General features: G+C 36.8%; 1 protein-coding gene across 5 annotated transcripts in view; it reads left to right on the top strand.

Annotated features, from left to right (window-relative positions):
* The first annotated feature begins 11,543 nt into the window (after nt 1-11,543).
* Nucleotides 11,544-23,331, top strand: part of ADA2 (adenosine deaminase 2) — an 823,901-nt gene continuing 812,113 nt past the window's right edge. For all 5 annotated transcript variants that reach the window (XM_044088185.1, XM_044088184.1, XM_044088186.1 and 2 more), the window contains exon 1: nt 11,544-11,685. The gene's annotated coding sequence lies outside the window, so the exon portion shown is untranslated. The remainder of the gene's footprint in view (nt 11,686-23,331) is intronic.

Raw genomic sequence — 23,331 nt, 5'->3', positions numbered from 1 at the left:
GCTCTATTAGTGTACACAGATAACACAACACAACACTGATGTGATACATAAACAACAAGGGGTTACCAGCTCCTTCATCCTTTGCAGACTGGCTATGATAACCTGGAAGATAGAAATTTAGTTCAGTCTGACTCTTTCAGCTTTATTCATTCCATCAGAGAAAAAACATATTGTAGACAAGCTAAGCAGGACCATGATAGAGTCCCACACATGGAAACTTCATCCTGTGGTATTCCACCTGTTGGGAACACCGGAAGGAAATCTGTTTTCCTCCTTTCAGAATGGAGAACTAAAAAAAAAAATGACTGCCAAAGAAAATACAGTTTTGATACCTTGTAGGCACCTTTTTAGAGGACATGGATCAGGTGTGTAAGAAGGTGAGAAAACCTGCAACTAGGAAATCATATATTGGTAAGTGGAAATGATTTTCTGTTTTGTACCACTCTAACAGCCAAGATCCTTTGGTGGCTCAAATACCTCTGGTTCTTGTTTATTTATGTGAGTTATTGTCAAATGGTCTTTTATACTCTTCTTTAAATGTACAGTTACCAGCCTTTTCATCTTCTTTGCCCATAGATCACTCTTTCCAACAATGCTCAGGTAAAAACATTTTTGAAAGTGGACTTTCATATTTACCCACGTAGGAAACAGTTGGTTCCTTCTCGGGATTTCAGTTTTGTACTTGAAAAGCTTATGCAGTCTCCATCCAAACCAGCTCACCAGGCTGAGTTGAGGTTCTCAACATGGAAAACTGTTTTACTCATTGTTGTGACATCTGCAGGGAGGGTATCTGAATTACAAGCACTTACAGTGAGTCAGCCCCAGTAGTGTAGCTAGGTTAGGGTGAAGAGGGAAACTGCCCTGGGCACAAAGTGTTGTGGGGGTTGTGGGATTGGCTGTGCCCAATCATTTTTTAATGCATACTGGCTTTTAAAAGTCAGTGTTCCATCTGTGGTCAAACCTGGGCACTATAGCAGTTCGTATTTAGTCTAAGTAAAAAAATAAATAAAATTCAACTGAAACCTGAGCACTGTAGCACTCTGTGCTGGGTATAAACTGTACCAAATAGTCTGCTGCAGTTTAAAAGAAATAAACCTGGGGGGGGGGGCAAGGTGGAGTTTGCAGAAGTCCTTTCTTTTGCTCCATAGTTCCTGATGCTGGTGCAGGGTGCTGCTAGAGCCAACTGTGCTTCTGGTCAACTCTAACTTATTTTTAACAAAGACGGGCTTTCTTTGAGAACAAATCCTACCTTTTTTAGGCAAGGTTCAAAGGATACAGCCACCACAGTAACAGATACAAGCATGCAAAATCTGACAGTAATGCTACTCAATGCTAGAAGTCTAAGCCTCAAAATGCACTTTCTTGAGGCACTCCTAAAATGGAGAACATCAATATCTGTGCAGTAACTGAGACCTGGTTCAAGGCTCCAGAGAGCACACCTGCAATACCAGGCTACAACTCTTACCACACTTTTCGGCCACCAAACCAAGACTGAAGTACTAAAGGTGGAGGAGTGTCCATATTCACCATTGATATTCACACCTCCAGGCTAGTTGCCCAACACAATGCATCCGAAATTCTCCAGATGCAACTAACACTAGGTAAGACTGCAATCCAAATTGTAGCATGGTAGAGATCCCCCACCATGCCCCAAGATTCTCACTACACCTTTCTAAACATACTGGAAAATATTAAAATACAACCAAATACCCTAATGCTGGGTGATTTCAACTACCCTGCCATTAACTGGGAAAACTACTCGGGTACCAATACCTTCTCCCAACGGTTCCTGGAATCCATAAATTCCAACGCTGTATCAACTAATCCATTGTCCCACCAGGGGCTCCAATATCCTAGACCTGGTCATTAACAACATGGGAGATAGATGCTCCACACCAGTGGTCACCCTCTCATTGGCCAGGTCTGACCATAAGCAAATCACCCTTGACATCCACATCCTACCCCCACCCCCCAGTAAGGAAACCTCCGTAAAAAACTTCTCCAAAGCCAACTTCATGCTACTCAAGTCAGAAATGACAAACTTCTTGGCACCCATGCAGACGGGAAATGAAAGTTCGACTGCCGAATCCTACACTAAGGCACTGTACGAGCACATCCACTCATGCATGAATTGTGCCATCCCAAATAGAACCAAGATGATCTCCTCCAAAAAAAGGAAGCCAATCTGCTGGTTCCCTGTCATAAACAAACTATACAACAGAAGGAAGAAACTGATGCAGAAAAGAAGAAAATCCCAGGATGCAAAAAAAGTCCCTTACCAGCCTCAGTAAGAAGCTGAGATCCCTCATAAAATCTTCAAAAGCTAGTTATGAAAATAAAATTGCCAAAGATTCCAAAGACAACCACGAGGCATTCTATAGTTATGTCAAGAATCTAAACGGCAATGCTCAGATCTGCTCTGAGCTACAACAGAATGACATTAAATATAATGATCCCAAGGATATTGCCAATATCCTGGCAGATCGATTTAGTGCCAACTTCACCCCCCTCTCACCCCCTAAAGGGCCCATCTCAATACCAAAAGATTGCCAAATTCCATTAATCATGGCCACACAGGTAGAAACCGCACTCTCCAAAGCCAAGAATACAGCATCCATGGGACCAGATGACATCCCGGGCTGTGTACTACATGAACTACAAAATGAACTGGCACTTCACCTCAGGCTTCGTGCCCACTGAGTGTTGCACAGCTACAGTTATCCCACTCCATAAGGTGGGATCCACCTTCCCATCAGTCTGACGAGCCTGATCTGCAAGGATATGGAACGCATTATCATGGAACTTATAAACAAAGACATTGGCAACCTTCAAACACTGGACCCCACCCAGTTTGGGTTTGTGAAGGACCGATTTTGTCTCCTGAACCTGATTGACTTCTTCGAATCAGTCTCTAGAGCTGTGGACGAGGGTAAGACAGCCTATCTGGACCTCGCCAAGGCCTTTGACACCATCCCCCACTCTGGAATCATAGATAAACTTACTAAGCTGGGCATAAATGCCTACATCACTCGATGGGTTGCCAACTGGCTTACTGACAGAACACAGACTGTAAAAGTAGCCGACTCCAAATCCAGCTCCAGACAAGTGACAAGTGGAGTACCTCAGGATTCAGTCCTGGGACCGCTCTTGTTTGGCATCTACTTCTCTGAAGTACAGGCCAACACTAAGGGACTCTGGCTAACAAAGTTCACAGATGACTGCAAACTGGGAGCCATTATTGAATCCCCAAATGATGTGGATATTCTACAAAAGGGCCTTACAGAAACAGATTCCTGATGCCAGAGCCATGGGCTCAAGCTTAATGCCAAGAAATGTATAGTTATCCCCTTTGGAAAAAAACATGTACCCATGAATTACCACATAGGTGACAGTACACTAAACACCGAAAGTGTGATGAGAGACTTAGGGACACAGGTAGTCAGTGGTCTCACCTTCAATAACCACATCACCACAACAGTCAGGAAATCTTTCTATGTGGCACACCTCATCACTAAGGGCTTTTCATCCAAAAAAAGGAGGTAATTGTCCCACTGTACTCATCCCTCATTAGACCCATTATAGAGTATAATGCCCCGTTTGGTATGGACCTCACAAGACATCTGCAACAGCTAGAAAGGCTGCAGAAATACCTCACTAAAAGAATCACAGGCCTAAAGCAGATGCCATATGCTGACCATCTAAAAAAACTCCAGCTATACTCTGTGGCATATCGTCTACTCAGAGGCGATCTCTGCTTAGCATACAAGGCCATATCAAACCCTGAGCTGTTGGACATGCTCCACTTAAAGAAATCCCAATCCCTCAGAGCCACATGCTCCAGGGATCTAAATCTTGTCAGCACAATGAACAAAACATGCTGGAGGTATAGGTTCCTGACCCAGATACTCCCTATACTATGGAATAGACTGTTTATACATGTCAAGCAGAGTGCCTCATTGGCCCTCTTCAAAAGGAACCTTGATGATTGGATGGGAGATAGGAAATTCACCCCGAGGATCATGTCAGTCACCCTGCTAGACAAGGGTCCAGGGAAATAAATATTGTGAGAAGAAATATCCAGGGAATTGTTATGGCTAGGCTAGGCCCTAGGGCCGATAGTCTAGTACCAACCTATGAACCTACCTTTATACCTAAAGTATTTCAGAGTTTACTTTAAGCCAGACCCCTAACTTCCAGCTTTCTTTCCTGTACTTAGGGATGAGGGAGAAAGGATTATTCTCCTCTCTGTCTAGATCTACACAGGCAGCTCAGATACTCCCTGTATAAAACTCATTCTTTCAGGCAAGTCAATCAGCTGTTTGTCTCCTATGAAGTTAAGAGGAAAGGGAAACCAGTGCCAAAGTTAATGATTTCTTTGTGAATGTCTCATACAATTACTTTTTGTTACACTCACCACAGCAAGCAACTTTCAGGCATAGTTACAGCTCATTCAACAAGGGCATTGTCTTTTCTTTTTCTTCTCTGACTTTCTAGTGAGAGCAAACTCTGGAAGCATTTTAGAGTTAGCAATTTTTCCTTTAGTATATACCTTCACACAACACTACAAATTGGATTCCTGTTCCTGTTCATTTAAAAATGCCTCATTACCTCTTCATGCAATTATCCTAAACTCTGCATTCAGTTTGACACATTTTCCCTATTGCTATCTCATTTTGCCCCCCTCCTCATTCACTTCTAAAATCTCCACAGACAGCAATTCTGCCTTCATAATTTTTTCTGTTCATAATATTTTGTTGTCACATCATAGGCAATACCATAGCTTCTGTCCATGGTTTTTCAGGTGTTCTTTCTATCATGTCTAATCACTTGAATCTGTTCTTCACCTCTACTATTTATTTACTTGGAATATTTATAGTTTATATCTAGATGGTCTGGATGCTTTTTTGTTTTCTTTAGTTTAATTCTAAGCTTTTCAATGACATGGTGATGGTCTGAGTCACTGTCAGCTACTGATCCTTCATTTTCTACCGCTGACTATAAAGTATATAGTCAATCTAATCTCAGTATTGATTAGCTGATGATATTCATGTGTAAAGTATATAGTCAATCTAATCTCAGTATTGATTAGCTGATGATATTCATGTGTAAAGTATATAGTCAATCTAATCTCAGTATTGATTATCTGATGATATTCATGTGTAAAGTATATAGTCAATCTAATCTCAGTATTGATTAGCTGATGATATTCATGTGTAAAGTATATAGTCAATCTAATCTCAGTATTGATTATCTGATGATATTCATGTGTAAAGTATATAGTCAATCTAATCTCAGTATTGATTATCTGATGATATTCATGTGTAAAGTATATAGTCAATCTAATCTCAATATTGATTATCTGATGATATTAATGTGTAAAGTATATAGTCAATCTAATCTCAGTATTGATTATCTGATGATATTCATGTGTAAAGTATATAGTCAATCTAATCTCAATATTGATTATCTGATGATATTCATGTGTAAAGTATATAGTCAATCTAATCTCAATATTGATTATCTGATGATATTCATGTGTAAAGTATATAGTCAATCTAATCTCAGTACTGATTATCTGATGATATTCATGTGTAAAGTATATAGTCAATCTAATCTCAGTATTGATTATCTGATGATATTCATGTGTAAAGTATATAGTCAATCTAATCTCAGTATTGATTAGCTGATGATATTCATGTGTAAAGTATATAGTCAATCTAATCTCAGTATTGATTAGCTGATGATATTCATGTGTAAAGTATATAGTCAATCTAATCTCAGTATTGATTATCTGATGATATTCATGTAAAGTATATAGTCAATCTAATCTCAGTATTGATTATCTGATGATATTCATGTGTAAAGTATATAGTCAATCTAATCTCAGTATTGATTATCTGATGATATTCATGTGTAAAGTATATAGTCAATCTAATCTCAGTATTGATTAGCTGATGATATTCGTGTGTAAAGTATATAGTCAATCATCTCAGTATTGATTATCTGATGATATTCGTGTGTAAAGTATATAGTCAATCTAATCTCAGTATTGATTATCTGATGATATTCATGTGTAAAGTATATAGTCAATCTAATCTCAGTATTGATCAGCTGATGATATTCATGTGTAAAGTATATAGTCAATCTAATCTCAGTATTGATTATCTGATGATATTCATGTGTAAAGTATATAGTCAATCTAATCTCAGTATTGATTAGCTGATGATATTCATGTGTAAAGTATATAGTCAATCTAATCTCAGTATTGATTAGCTGATGATATTCATGTGTAAAGTATATAGTCAATCTAATCTCAGTATTGATTAGCTGATGATATTCATGTGTAAAGTATATAGTCAATCTAATCTCAGTATTGATTAGCTGATGATATTCATGTGTAAAGTATATAGTCAATCTAATCTCAGTATTGATTAGCTGATGATATTCATGTGTAAAGTATATAGTCAATCTAATCTCAGTATTGATTAGCTGATGATATTCATGTGTAAAGTATATAGTCAATCTAATCAGTATTGATTAGCTGATGATATTCATGTGTAAAACTGTCTATTAGGCTGTTGAAAAACAATGTTTGATATGACCTGATAATTATCTTGGCAGAATTATGCTATCTATGTTCTGTTTCATTTCATAAATGAAGGTCAAACTTGCCTGTTTTTCCACTTGTACTTTGACGACCAACTTTAGCATTCCAGTCTCTTACGATGAATGGTACTTTTTCCAAAAGTTGGTCCAGATCCTCATAAAACTGGTTGACTTCCTCTTATTTGGCATCTGTACTTGGAGTATAACATTGTATCACTGTAGTGCTGAATGGATTTGGTTTACCAGTGCCCTATATGTTAAAGAAAATGATAAATCCATTCCTCAATTAAAAAGTTATACTAAGATATTTGTGACTTCATTTAGTACTGATTTTCCCATCATCAGAAGGATCATCCAGGAAAACCTAAAGATCTTAGCTGGCAATGCAGAATTGTTAAAACAAGTTAGTGAAAAGTCATTGTTTATTAAAGAGATGTTTACTTGAAAAAGTTTGCTCAAGAATCAGCATTTTAAAATGATATTTTTTTCTTTCAATACACCTTCAGGCGCAATTCCTTTCAGGATTTGCAATTAATGTAGATATATTAACAGTAGACCACCTCTTATTTTTGTCTCATTATAGTAAGTTTAAAGTTCTAAAAGCAAGGTATCATTGCAACTGTGAAGCCATAATTCATGGGGCGATGTGTTCAAGATGGAACAGTTTCTAAGTCACTAAAACAGATCAGAAACTGTCATAGCATATATGTGAGCAGATGTATGGCATTTATGGTATGGCAAATAGTAACACACTTTATTAGCATTTAGTTGCTTGTATAAATTTTAAGATGTTCCTACTGGTTGAGATAGTTTTTTTAAACTGTGCCTGATCTTGACAGTCTGTTGGAGAAAAAAGAACTGGACTGGAAGTTAAAACTTAATACTAGGTACCCTCTAGGGCATTAAAAGTATTTTAAGTTTTGATGTGTTACTTGATCTAATGATTTCTTTCCAGAATTCACTATCTTAATCTAGTCCTTTTAGATAATTTTGTGAATTTCTGCACAACCTTTTGGGCAGTGTTCTGTGTGCTTTTTGTAATTTTAAAATATGCATTCATTTATAAATGTATTTATATGCAGTATGAGTTAAGCAGATTCAGATTCATTTCATTGTCAATACACCTAAAGAGTGTTTGTTTTAACTATTAGTGTTACTGAGAATGTTTTATTTTACATTTTTTAATGAAGGTGCTTTGTTCTTTTCACTTGTTCTGAAGTAATATTGTACCAGTTATTTTAACATGGAAGTGCTTAACATTTTCTAATAAAAATAGCTTTGTGCAGACAGTAAAATGCTCGCGTGTTACTTTTATTTATGTTCTTAACTAGTGATGAATAATAAGTTGTACTTTGAAATGACCAACTTGTCATGTAATATTAATGTATTTTGTATATATTCCTAACAGCCTAGGCCACAGTTGAAAAAGTCTTTGATCTAGCCCGTCTTTCAAATTACCAAGCAAATAAATAAATAAACACAATACTTTGAGTATTAATATCTTTCTTTAATTGTAATTGTATAATTATCAAATGATTAAAATGTGTGGACATGCTCATTCAAAAACTACACTGTACACGAACTTCCCCAGTGATAGCTTGAAATATATCCTAAAAAAATGTGGCCGCTGAAACTGTTCTCTTGAATGCACATATCATCTAAACATGGGTACTCAAAAAAACAAAACACCTTTGAGCAAACACGTACGTACAACCTGCAAACACAGGCAAGTATTTTTGCAGCAAGCCCCCCAACAGCACCCATATGTGGGGGCTTCAGCCCCATAGCATTATACTTGTTCTCACCCTGAGCTTACTGCAAATTGGAGAAAGAACAATTACCAAGAAAATGAAAAAAAATGTAGAACATGTCAAACTATTTTTCTAAGGTGCTGCAGCCTAAGATAGTAAAATACAATCCTGCACACATCTCTACAACAATGAGCAAACAGACAGAGAAAACATACTGCCTCAATTCACAATACCTGAAGGGAAATCTGTGTATTCAGTCAATTGCGCGTGCCCCCAAAATCACACCGCATGTCATTTTATATAATAAGTGTTCTCAAAATTCTATTTGATATGCACAGTTTTAGCTCCTTTTATCAATATTTTATTGTTAAAGTCATGTAGTATGCTATTTTCAGCTTAATTTTTTTTTCACCTGCTGCTTATAATTTCCTATTCTGTCTAGCTTTGTACCAGCAGAGTAGAAAGCAGTAACAGTAATCCCCTTGCACTAAGGGCAGCCATCAACCGACCCTATTTACTATAGACCTGTTAGTCTAACCAGCCTCATCTGCAAGGCTATGGAACCTGGACAAATGGATGGGAGACCGCAAATTCACCCTGGGGGTGACACCCATGTCCCTCATGGACAGGGGTAGTTGGTGTTTATCATAGACTCGCTCTGCAAATTACTTCCATCTAATCAAGGGCAATTGAGGCAACAAAGGATTAACATGATTAGGCTTGTAAGGACTCTAGGGCCGCTAGCCTAGTAACATATAAACCTGTCCTATTTACAAATTTGTGCTTCTTTTTACTATACATAGATCCTGCACGTGTAAGACAGTCTTGTTGTTTATTATTTATTTTCCCTAAGCTTGCATTCACAGAAAAATATTCACTATTGTTTGCATATTTATTTGTACATTTTTTAAGCAGGTAGATGGACTGGTCCAAGGGTTCTTTTCTGCCCTGACCCGATTCATTAGACAAGCACAATGGACCAAATTACAAAACAGTTGCTCAGTGTAAGACTGCCTTGATTCTGAAGGACCTGCTGTCAGTTTAAGTGACTTTCTTTGGTGTAAGGCTATCTATAAACAGTCTTTATATGGGGACCAGATTCCAAAACACTTTATCTCAGCCTGTTCTTATTGCAGGTGAAATGGAGAATGGCAATTAGATCTAGATATTTAACATAAGCCATGGTGTGTTTGTGGAACAGGCTTTCACAGTTTCTTCATCAATCCAATTCTTACAGCTTTTTAAAAACACATCTAGCTAAGTGGTTGGGTTCTAAAGGTTTTAACCATTGTAATGGAGTCTGTGTTTTAATTGACTAAATGGCCCTAACACAGTTTTATTTGAACTATTGATATTATATTTTTCCTTTCACAGCCCTGCTTAGTTAATGATCTATTCTTCATAGCTCATCTCATGTATTTGTGCTGTAACCTGTAATGATGTAATATGCTATGTATGCATATGTTTGTGTTCACATGTATTCTTTTCAGTTTGTTGTACTTTGTAACCCGTCCTGAATTTGCAGCTAGTCAGCTTTCAACATTTGCACGCCTCGGTTAACAAACATAATAAACAAAGAAACAAACTAATTAAGTAATTATGTAATGCATGCACCAACCTCCAAAAATGAAATAGTTTTGCTAAGGTATCCAACTGACTTATGGCTGAAGTGCAATAAAGTAGCCGAGGAAGTAAGGAGTCAACCCGAGGGAGTAGTTTAACATGACATTTTAAAGCATTTACGTTGAATTCATTCATTAGGTGTAGTTCAGCTTTTTCTTGAAGATTAATAAATTGCTTTGATTATTACCGGAAATGGAAGCTGTTTGTAATGTACTTTTTATTCACAAGCTTATGTCTGACAGCTGGGGAATCCAACTGGGGCAGGTGTACATTCCTGCACGCATAAGTAAGTGGTCACAACAGAGGAATGTGCTTCAGCTACACAGATTAGGTTTCTTTGCTTGAAGAGAACCATCACCCAGTCAGGACAGCTACATTTTGGCTATTTAGCTTATAGGAAGGTTTAGGATATCTCTAATACATTTTTTTAGAATGATACTCCTATTGTATTATCAGATTCTTAGTCCAAAACTTAGTCCCAGCCTTGAAAAAAAATATCAAGTACAGCCTGTCGCTCTACTTTACAGTAAAACACAAAACGTTGAGGCAGGAAACTCTCTCCACACATGAAATTTATATTTTAATAACGTATATTTTTAATTAGGGCTTTTGTCTTTATAATGAGGGGAAGTGCTAATTAAAAATATACGTTATTAAAATACACGTTTCATGTATTTCGTACGTTATTAAGATACACATTTCATATGTCTGAAGAGAGTTCCTGACGACGTTTTGTTGTACTGATTCGTTGCATTTTTGTCCTTTGTGCTGTAAACGCTCCCTGATCCCTTACACCCTATTTTTAGGATTAATATTAATTGCGAAACACTGACAACAGATATACATGCATGTCTGCAGCACACAGAAACTTCATGGAGTACAGAATTACAAAAATCAGGTGAACTACCCAGTTATAATGTTAGAAATTACAGTTTGACGTAGAAGTTTTGTTTTTAAGATATGTTTATATGCTCTTAAGCAAAACATGCTATGTCAGAAATATTTTGTTTGTTTCTTCTTAGATTTAATCCAACTAAAACACGTTGCTTTTCTCACAGAACCAGAAATCTTAATTTTGGCACAGACTACTGCAGTTTAAAACTGTTTTTTGCTTTGGCAGATCATCAGATTGTACTTCCACAAAAAAGATATAGCGCAGCACGTTATAAAGTATTACAGTAACAAGTTATGTTATTTGTAACACCTTTTATTTAGCTGCAATAAATCACCTAGGACTTTAAGGTGTTGCTTCATAAGTAACAGAACATAAACATCTACGGTATAAGGTAACATATGTCATAAACTTTCAAACTGGTACGTATGTGCAGCTAGGCTGTGGCACTGATCAGAATCAGAGTGCCAATAAATTAATGCAGATGTCAGAAATTTAAAATATTGGAAAATTTAGGTCAGTGTTTACTTAAATATCCCAGCTCTGCAAAAACCTTAACGACACTCAAAGCCGTTTGTGTTTAGGTTTGCTCTGTTCAAAGCCAGTGGAAATGACCGATCAGAAACCTGAGAAGGGGTAGGGACAAGAGAAGGAGTAAACAGGAAGTATGTTTGCCGAACATCGGCTGTGTGTTTTGTACTAGACACAGGGAATAAGAAGAGGTAGACACAAAGAGAAAGTGAGACAGTGTGAGCAAAACACCTGCTGCCTGGATTTGGTCCTATCAACACTGACACAGTGAGTTGTTCCAATGTAAGTGATACGATAATGATATTCTTGTTTAGATTTGCTTATTAATCTTTTTGATTTCTGTGAAGTAACGCTGTGTTCAGTAACAAATGGCCAGGAAAATGTAATGTTTATTAAAAGTAAACTGCGTGCAGACCTTAACACAGCACAGCATCTTCTTTTTTCTGCTTGCAGCAAAAAAGCAAACTGTTCAGACATTAATGAGTTCTATCATGCCTACTCTAATTCTTTTTCTTGCACCAGATATGCTGAGTTATACATAAGTTTTGTCACTGAGTACCTTTGCACAGTAATATTTGTTTTATATTTGGTGACTTGAGTCAGGCATATCCTGCTAAGCGTAAAAGCAAGGAAAGGCTAGGTGACAGCATTGGTGTGAGGAACACAACAGATACTCTGTAGAAAGACTTTGCTGTGGATTCATTTTATTTACTTTTAACTTTCAGATAGTTGTGGAACTAAACTTTATCAAAATAGCTTGTGCAATCTACTTTAATTTTAGGAAAATAATGTTATACTTAGTAATTTTCATATTAGTAGCATGTATTGGTTAAGCTGAATATATTTGTTATGATAAAAAATAAATAAATAAACAGAGTCTGATGGGCAAGAGTATGCTGGCTTGGACAACTGTCACTGTACTGAGATTACAGTAGTCTGTGTCCCTAAATAGATTCAACAACCACTGCTTGGCTGCAGACCCTTCAAATATTGAGAGAGGGGAAATAAGATGCATAACACTATTTGTGAAATGAACATGGCTTAAAAGAGAACTGTAGCACACTGAGCAAAGCAGCAGGTACAGGCTTGAACATTGGACATAACTGTTGGTAATAGTGTTGGAAACTGCTGACTGACAATAGTACGGTACTAACATTCAGCACAACTAAGCTTATGATATGGAAAACAGTAAAAAATTACAAAGGGCATCAACAGTGGGAGAGATAACATTGCCATAGCAGGTTAGCCCAGTGAATACGATCTATATATCACAGTTCCAGGGTTTGGGGATCAGTCCTGAGTTTGCACTTTCTGTCCATGGATATGTGTGTGCGCGTGTGTGCGTGTGTGTGCGTGTGTGTGTGTGTGTGTGTGCGTGTGTGTGTGTGTGTGTGTGTGTGTGTGTGTGTGTGTGTGTGTGTGTGTGTGTGTGTGTGTGTGTGTGTGTGTGTGTGCAAGTGTATTAAATTATTATTTTGTTTATTAGCATTTGTTTACTGGTACCATGACAGGCCTCTTTTCTTCAGAGGCCATGGGAGGAAAAGGTCCACAGTTAACAAATCTTACAAGGTGTTATCCAATACAGTACTATACACTACAACACAATGCAAAACAGCAAATGTTAACTGTTACATGCAGGATGCAAAATTATTATATAAGGGGAAAAAGGCAGAAAAGAGATAGACCCTAGACTTCGGTACATTCCACAGAATTACATTTCAGTTTTACTACATAGCAATGATAATGTTAAGAACTTCCATTAAGGTAACAGAAGTGCAATAAAATGTGTAGGGTATTATTATTAGAGAGCAGATTGTTTGGTACAAATGTCTAGGTATGCTAAGCTGCTGGATATCTTAAATGATAACCAGAAGCTTAGATTATGGAAGTAGACCAAAAGGACACCATAGACAGAGGACAGATGGATGGAATCATAAAGTTGTAGCAATGTTTAGCCAGTAGAAGAGTGGCAGGAGCATAGCTGGAATCTAAGAAGTGGATTTTAAGGTTTGCTTTGAAGTATTTTAAGTTTATGATTTCTCTCAGGTCTTTTGTATATGAAGAATACATTGCTTCACCATGTTTATTGTTAGGTCTGCGGACTTGGTTAAAATATTTGTCTTTAGATCTGAGAGATCTAGATGGGGAGTACCATAGCATTACTGTCTTCAGTGCTGGACATTTGTTTAGGTGTTGAAGCATAATCTGGGCCAGTTTAATTTGACTGAATTTTTGATAGTCGGGAAATTCCAAATTTAGTTGCTTGAGTGCTAGGTTTTCTGCAGGTGGTTTGGTTTCCTCCCAACTCCCAATAACCTGCTAGTTGATTGGCTGCTCCAAAGTGTGTCTATATATATGTATATATATGTGTGTGTGTGTGTGTGTGTGTGTGTGTGTCTACCTGACAACACCGACGCGCTAAAACAAAGACAACGAAATCACAAACACCACAAAACTGAAAGTTCAGAAACACGAATCGTCACATACCCGATAAACCACAATCCTGATACTCAACAAACAAAGCAAATCCCCTGTCCAAAAAGCATACACCAACACAAGCACACCAAAAACCTTACAAACCTACACTGAACCTTACATACACAACTATCTATGCACTAACCTTAACCCAAACCCTAACCCTAAGGTCCGTCATTGTCGCACACTCACCTAACCCGCCCCTATCCCTAATGTCTGTCACTATCACGCACTCACCTGACCCGCGCCCTAACCTTAACTCACTTAACTCGCCCCTAACCCTACTGACCATCGCTATGGCACACTTACCTTACCCACACCCTGACCCTAACGTCCATCCCTGTCACACACTTACCTTTACATGTCGGTGTTCTCAGCATCGGGATTCTCAACCGTCAGTCTTCTCCATTGTCAATCTTCCAGTGTCAGTGTTCTCATCGTCGGCGTTTTGCGATTTTGGCGTTTTCAGGTAAACCCATATATATATATATATATATATATATATATATATATATATATATATATATATATATATATATATATATATATATATATATATATATATATATATATATATATATATATATATATATATATATATATATATATATATATATATATGTTGCATTTACTCTTGTCTTTGTGTTTGAAGGGTAAGCAAACCAAAATAACCACTTCAATTAAGTGATATAAATGAGTTAATTAAATACATTTAAAATCATTAGCAGTAATATAGAGTCACATGGACGTTGATTGTAAGATAATGGATCATCCAAGACAAAACAAGTTTAAATTCCAGTTATGATGTTATCTACAGATGATATTATTGTAACAACTAAAATAGGGAATGGATGAGGGAAGTTATTATATATTTAGCTGAAAGTTTAAAGGAAAGAGGTACGATGCTTAATAAAAGATAGTGAAGGAATGGCTGACATAATAAAAATAGCAGGTATACAATTTAATATGAAATATCTGTTTTAGGGATAGATTTTGATAAAGAAGAAAATAAGAAGGGATGGAATATAATAATAAAGGAAATAAAATATATTGTATATTATGGAAAATATACAGATTAACATACAACAAAGTATATTTGAGTAATTTGGTGTTAATTGGAAAGATAACATATTTATCCAGTGTTGTCATGAATCCACAGAAAGTATGAAAAACTTTTACTAGAAATATTCTTCTACTTTATATGGGGATCAAGATTAAATCCAGTTAAGAGGGGTGTGCTATAGTTTATGCTGTTTCATTAAATTTGTATAAGGTATTGAAATAGTTAAATTAAAAAATGAGAAATTAGTGACAAAGTATTTTAGTGCAAGTATAAGGAAGCCTGAGAAAATATAATAAATAATAAAAGAGCAAAAAAATGTTTTAATGAAGAAGTAGAGAATATTCAACAAAATATAAGAATGTGGAAAATAAAGACTGATGAAGTGGAAGAAGATAGAAAAATAGTATAATAATGATATCAGGAAATATTATTGTATTTAATCCATTGGAAATTATTCCAGAAGTAAATATTAAAGCATTTGAAGAAAGAAGTAAATGGTGTTGACATAATGTTGAATGTCAAGATTTTATGTCGAGATTGGGAATAAAGAAATTACCAAATATTCCTTACAAAAGGAAGAAGAAACAATCAAACATGTTTTCTTAAAATATAAGAGGTAAAAAAAGTGTGGAATAAATTATGTATATAATTTTTTTTTTTGAAAATTTCAAAAGTTATGAGGATTATAAATATAGATATTATGAAAGCATAAATATAGATATCATGAAAGCATAAACAAAAATTTGAATGTAGATTTAGATAAGAAAGTATTTTATGTAGTTTAGGTTTTATGGAATGAAAGAGTTAATGAAGTCATGTTTACTGGAAACTGAATATTGTCATTAATATTAAAGAAAATTAGGTTATGGTTATGGAAAAACTACTGGAGGTTGATATAAAAGTATATGAATGGCAAATTTGATGTGCAAAATATGAAAATGAAAATTATTTAAAAAATATATGAAACTGTAAATACATATGTGTGTGTATAGAAATATGTGTATGCATATATATATATATATATATATATATATATATATATATATATATATATATATATATATATATATATATATATATATATATAGATAGATATATATATAAAAGGACCTGCAGTCTTTTTAGTAGGTGTCATTGAATCTTTTACATCCACCTGAGCTACCACCAAGTGAAGCAGATGGGACGTCAGTTTAATATCTCATCCGGAGGGGTGATAATTTGTGTGTCAGCTGGTCTGTTTGCATTGTCATCTCTTCAGCTCTTCTCATGAGCAGTTCAATAAGGAGATGTTATTATCACTTAGGCTGTATCCTGTCCTTTCAAATAATGTTAGGCCAAAGAACAGTTGCCTTGTGAACAGCTGCACACCTCAAGCAAGAGAACACATCCCATGGTTACACAGAACAAATGACTCAGAAGCTGTTTCACATGCAAAAGAGACATAGCTGTCTGGTACGTAGGCCTCTGCATGATGCATTGACAGGAAAGCTAGACAGTAACAACTGAAAATCTGAGTGGCATATTAGAGACAGTACATTGGGTAGTCCATGTTATAGTGCCAAAGGGTACAACTGCAAATATTACAGCCATTAAAAGAAAATGTGAAAAGTAAGAGTGCACCTCATTTCTCAGGATATCTTAGCCTGGGAGAAGTACTATTTGTGATGCCATGCAGTGCTGGGTATTGTGGATGTTATCGCATCATTCACAGCATCTGTGTAATGCACAGGTTAGTGCAGGCAGGATGGACATTAAGTCATTCTTGACAACCACATGGCTGAGTCAGCAGTATAAGAACACACATTACACTTCTTTTGGAGCCGTACAAATGGTGCTGGTATAACTGAATGTAGCTTCTAGTTTATTAAGTAGAATCTCTTCAGTCTGATGTACATCTGGCCTTGGAGATACTTTGTTTATTGACAAAAAGATTGCATTAGATTTAGATCGATCTAGTAAGTGCTGCCCTGCTCAGAATACATAGCCACCCTTTGTGCCACTTGTGTGTGGCTACCATTCATAGATACTCTATACAGCATACTTGCACAACAAACAATCATTTTCTGTGTGCATCTGTTGTTCCATTTATTGTTCCAACCTACAGACCATGGAGATCAGCACAGAAGTGAGAGGAGAGGATTCTTCAATGGGGCGATACACAATGGCAAGCACATGTCTATCAACTACTATGCAGCAAAATCAAACGGACTTTCTCGCAAGTGCAGACTACATTACACCTTACAGCTGAGACACTGTCCATGTGTCCATGATACGCTGTCCATGTGTCCATGATACGTATGCATGCAGCATCTGAATTCGGATGGATACACCTAGCTTTATAAAAACCATGTGGGACACTGTCTTACATCAGACTTGGGAAAAGGCATTGCATGTAAAGGTCACCACGTGTAATGATCAAACTCTGCAGTCCATTCAGCTTTGAAGAATATGTTCACGTATCCATGACGTATAGCTCTCAACCAGTCAGGGACAAGTCTAGAAATGATCAGGGACAATCAAGGACACTTTTAAAATATTTGCGCTATTAACTTGGGACATTGACAGAATAAGAAAATGTAATTATATTCATTTTCTGAAGTAAAAGAAGTCTATAACTCTAATTACTAACATTATTTATTAAGTTCAGTTCTCCACCTTTTCTGCAACAGTCGCTAGTTTTAAATGGGATTAAGAAGGGCAGACCTAAAAATTGAGTCAAAATCAAGGATGTCCCTGAAATCATGGACAGTTGAGAGGTGTGCATGGCAGTCAGGTTATTACAACTCTGTACTTATAGGACTGATTATTCTCTTACATACCAACAGGCAGAAGGAGGACATGCACTGCACTAGATAACAATGAATAAAGTATAACTGAGATAGGTGACACTTGCATGTTTTTGTAGCTGTGTCATACAGCATTATGGCATAGTACTATATGTTGCCTATTGCATACACACAGAGCCCTGTGGGTTAGTAGAATATGTCCCAATGAAGTCATACATGACTACCTTCGGCAGCATCATGAGGTGTCATGCCTGCCTCCCACCCTGAAGATCACTGCACTAATATTGATAATGGTCTGCTTTATGCGAGTGACCTATATCAACAATGAAATGTGAGAGGCATCTTTCTAGTCATACTCACAAACGGCATACCACAAATTAATCTTCTCATTCAAAAGCAGATAAGCTTCTCTGACCTTTTCAAAAGTGATCATGTTACCAGGGTTGTGGTGGTAATCTATGATTATTATGATACAGTGGTGGTATTCTACAATTATTATGATACAGTGCTGGTAATCTATGATTATTATGATACAGTGGTGGTACTCTATGATTATTATGATACAGTGGTGGTAATCTATGATTATTATGATACTGGTAATCTATGATTACTATGATACAGTGGTGGTAATTTATGATACAGTGGTGGTAATCTACGATTACTATGATACAGTGGTGGTAATCTACGATTATTATGATACAGTGGTGGTATTCTATGATTATTATGATACAGTGGTGGTAATCTATGATTATTATGATACAGTGGTGGTAATCTATGATTATTATGATACAGTGGTGGTAATCTACGATTACTATGATACAGTGGTGGTAATCTACGATTATTATGATACAGTGGTGGTATTCTATGATTATTATGATACAGTGGTTGTAATCTACGATTATTATGATACAGTGGTGGTAATTTACGATTACTATGATACAGTGGTGGTAATCTACGATTATTATGATACAGTGGTGGTATTCTATGATTATTATGGTACAGTGGTGGTAATCTATGATTATTATGATACAGTGTAGCTTCAGTGTGCCAAGGATCATTTGCTCCCTCAGCCTGATATTTGCTCACATGCTGTTCTACCAGTGTTTGTACCACCTGGGTGAATGTTCAATGTCTACCTGTACTATTGCTTCAGTTATGTATTACTAGTGCTGTCTTGTGCTTAGTGTCTTGCAGATTTTGTCACTTGATAAGGTCAGAGCATCAACAAAACAACAACTACATGTTTTCAAGTAGAAACAGCATGAATAGAGCATAATATGTTTATTCATTTGCTGTCAAAACCAGACAAAGAAAAGACCAGTGTGTCATTTGTTTTCTGATAACCATTATATACTATTCATTAAGGGGGCACAAGCCTGTCCTGAGAGGTAACATGAGTAAGCGATTCCTGATGGGATGTCACTTTATTACAAGATGTGCGTGCATGTGCACATGCAAGTGTATGCATAAGCCAACACATGTGTGTGCATGCAAGCGCATACACACACACACCCACAGACATACACACAGACACATACACAGACTATCCTATGCTTTCTCTCTATCTCTTGATATCTCAACAAAGGACAATTTGGCAAGTCAAATAATTACGCAACTGGCATGTCTTTGGAATGTTGAGAAACTGGGAAAACTCATATAGATGCAGGGAGGACCTTAAAATTCTGCAAAAAAGGCACCCAGAATACGAAATGAGCTAGAACACCAAGTACATGTGATGCCGTCCACATAACCACTGCAACAAATAAATAATTTGTAACCAATTTACATGTAATAAGTTGAGAACATTATGCAAAAAAGCAAAAATAGCTGAATGATTTATTATACTCTTGTGTTTTGTTTTGCTTCATGAGCTAGAATACTGTAGATGCAGCACAAGTTTTCTACAAATTATGACATACATTATTATTTGAAACAAGATGACATAACAAGATCAACAGAACTAGGATAAGGTTTAGTTATTCACATTGTTAATTGGGTTGGTACATCTAGCTGAGATTTGTTTGTTGTGCAGCCTGGGAAGAAGAGCTACAATAAAACCATCAACAAGAAGCATAAGCAGAAACAGAACGTGAAGATGCTGTTCTCAACTTTAACAGCATCTTCAAACACTCTCAACTCCCTAGCACCCATTAGGAAACTTAAAATAAAATCCAGCTGTGCTTCTTGAATAACTCACAACACTCGCTCCCTAATGAATAAAAGAGATAATGCCTAGAAAAACTGGATAAAAAACAAACCCCCCCATCCAGCCTACAATGTTACAGACTACTCTGCAGTTTAATCAAAAAACAGGTTAACCTTGACAAAAGAAATTCTTACCTAAAGCCACAAAACAGCCACCACTCCAATCCCCCAAAATTCTGGATTACAATTAATAAGCTTCTGCAGCCAGGTAAGCCCTCCACACCTACTCCCTCCTCCAATATGTCTGCCATAGACACTACTACTACTACTTAACTACTACTTAACTCCTTCTTCACAGACTCCATTCAGAAGTTAACCAAAAAAGACACAGCTACCTACCCCACAGCTACCCCCTCTCCATCCACTAACACATTCTCCTTCTCTCTTAAGGCTGTCCTCACTGTTTATATTAGATCACATCTCAGCAAACTCAAATCAGGCTCCCCCTCTGCAGATAACATACCTCCTCTTTTTCTTAAACTTGCTGCAAAATCCATTGCATATCCCATCTCCATTCTAATAAATAGATCTATCCAATAACAATTCCTGATATTTGGAAGAAATTTTATGTAATACACTTACACAAAGAAGATACATCCACTGACCCTTCTAATATCTGGCCTATAGCCATACTCTCTCGCCTATCAAAAAATTCTTGAAAAGTGCGTTCATAAACAGCTCTTAGATAATCTCTTGTAAGAAAATCTCATAACCCCACAGAACATGGCTTTTGCCTAACCATAGTACTTCCACAACACTATTATCTTTCACACAAGACTACCTCTAGACTTTGGGATAACAATAAGCTAGTCTCCTGCCTATTCCTTGACCTCTCAGAGGCCTTTGATACTGTTTCTCACAAATTACTCCTGTCTAAACTATCCAGCCTTTATCTCTCCAACTCAGCTCTTTCCTGGTTCACTATCTACTCTCAAACAGATTTCAGTCTGTAAAGTGGCACTCAGCATTCTCCCCCCTTCCTTCTAGTCCAAACTGGGGTTCCCCAAGGCTCCATTCTTGGACTCCTTCTATTTAACATTTTTACTAACTACCTCTACACTTCCAGTCCCCATTCTCTCTAATACAATATGCTGATGATTCCACAATAATTTTCTCTTCTGATAACCTCCCCTACCTTCTCACCCTTACCCAAGAATCTCTCCACTCAGTTGAAAAATGGCTAACAACCAACCACTCCTACTTAACCCTAAGAAAACAAAACTCCTCCTCTTCCTCCCTAAAAATCTCCAACACCTCAAATCTACCTTCACACTCTCATCCCTCAACAACATTACTATCATGGTAGAATCCAACACTAATCTATTGGAGGTCATAACTGATGACCAATTAAAATTTGATCTACACATTGAACAGTCTATTAAAAAGACACATATAAAACTTGTCCTGCTCCATAGAAACAAAAAATTCCTCACTAAAAAATCTAAACTCTCTCTTGCACAGGCCTGTCTTCTACCCTCCCTATTATATGCCATCCCAATTCTTAGCAAAATACAGTCTTAATCTTTCAACTAAACTAGAACTCATATACAATAAAAAAGAGAGATTCACAGCTAATCAACCCTACTGCTCACACCAGTGCCTATCTTTAAAAAAACTAGAGTGACTAGAATTTCAACAACTCCTTCTGTCCCAGCTACATCTGACCCATTTCATTCTTAACTAACCCATCTCCTGTCCTGCTCTCTCTGCCTTGTTATCTCTCTGTACTCCAAATCGTATTCTCTGTAGTTCTGACCAACACCTCCTTGAAACTTATAAGTGCAATAAAAACATTGGTAAACTTCTCTATAATTACTCTGTTACCAAAACATGGAATAAATTATTGTTACACATAAGAAAGATTACTAATACTAACTGTTTGAAAAACACCTTAAAAGACCAACTATTAAACACATGGAACTGCCCTTGCTATGATCCTACCTACCCTTCCTCTCCACTCTACTGCTACTAACCCCTCCTTTTTCTCTTCCCCCCTACTGATGTCTAATAATTGATACAAAATAACTCAATCCTACATTTCTCTGCTCCTAAGTGATGTTGTACTTTATCCCAAAATTACTTCATACCTATACTGTCTAAACAATTGTACGGCAAATTTGCATTGGTTATTACCTATGATGATTCCTATACTACCTTATCCCTTCTTACATGTAATTATTTTTGTAAATATGTAATTATCATAACAATATGTGTTTTGGCTGTAATTATAGTATGTAATTGCATGTTTTGATCCAAATACTAAATTTCCTATTTATTTATTTATTGCAGTTTGATTACCGGGGAAGTCCACTGGGCATGAAGCCCGTTTTCAGTGGAGGCCCGGGGAGAAAAGCTCCAACAGGAAACAGAAGTTAAAATTGTTAATACAATTACATACAATTACATAAAAACAATATAAAAGCTACATACATATTTAGAGACAGCATAATTGGAAATAGCAGTTATCAGCAGAGAATAAGTCTCAACAGTTTCAAATGCTTATTGAGGAAGATACTGGCTAATGCAAAATAAGATTAGGAGATTGATATTTAGTAATGTGAGGTGAGGATTTAGTAGAGGTAAAGTAAGGTAAAGGGGGTTAGCCTGGAGAGAGGTGGCAGGATAAAGTGGGAGGAATAGGCTGAAGAGAGCAATTGCATTTCCTGTTTTGATAGAGATAAGAATGTAGATGGTTTTTGAAGTTGTTGAGGTTGGTACAGGATCTTAGAGTTGAGGGCAAGGCATTCCATTTTTTGGCTATAGTAAAGGATAAGAGTAGTTTACCTGCGGTGCGCTTTGGTTTTTGAACGGAGATTAGGTGTTGGTGGGAAGATCTAAGTGGTCTAGGGGGGAATAAGGTTGTAGAATGTTAGAGAGAGCAGGGCAGTTGGTAGGTTGGAAGAGTAATTTGTGGGCAATTGTGATTTGGAGAAAGTCAAGGTGGTTGGGGAGTTCGAGCCAGTTTGGGGAGTGGAGGGAGGAGAAGTGATGTGAGGAGGATTTGGAATTGGTGGCAAATCTGGAAATTTTGTTGTAGCATTGTTCCAGTTTGGAGGTAAGTGAGGATGATAATTTTGTGAGGAGGGGAGCGCCATACAGAAGGGAGGAAGAAGGAAGGAAGAGGCAAGGGTAAGTCTGGTGTGAGGAGAGAGGAAGTGGTTGTTTCTGTAAAGTAGGCCAAGTTTTATGTGTGTTTTTTTGATGTTTAGCTGGATATGGTTATGAAATTTTAGTTGGTCATCAATGGTAATGCCGAGAAGCTTGGTAGAGGGTACAATTTCAATGTTGGAGTTGTTAAGGCTGGTAATTTGAAATGAGTCCTTATCCAGGGAGGAGGATTTGGTAGGAGAGAAGAGGATGATCTTGGTTTTGTTTGCATTTAGGGCAAGATGATTTTGG

This window comes from Protopterus annectens, chromosome 11.part0, assembly GCF_019279795.1.
Source record: "Protopterus annectens isolate FY-2018-M chromosome 11.part0, PAN1.0, whole genome shotgun sequence".
Lineage (NCBI taxonomy): Eukaryota > Metazoa > Chordata > Ceratodontiformes > Protopteridae > Protopterus > Protopterus annectens.
Note: the sequence above shows the minus strand (reverse complement) of the source record. Positions and strands in the feature narration are given on the sequence as shown.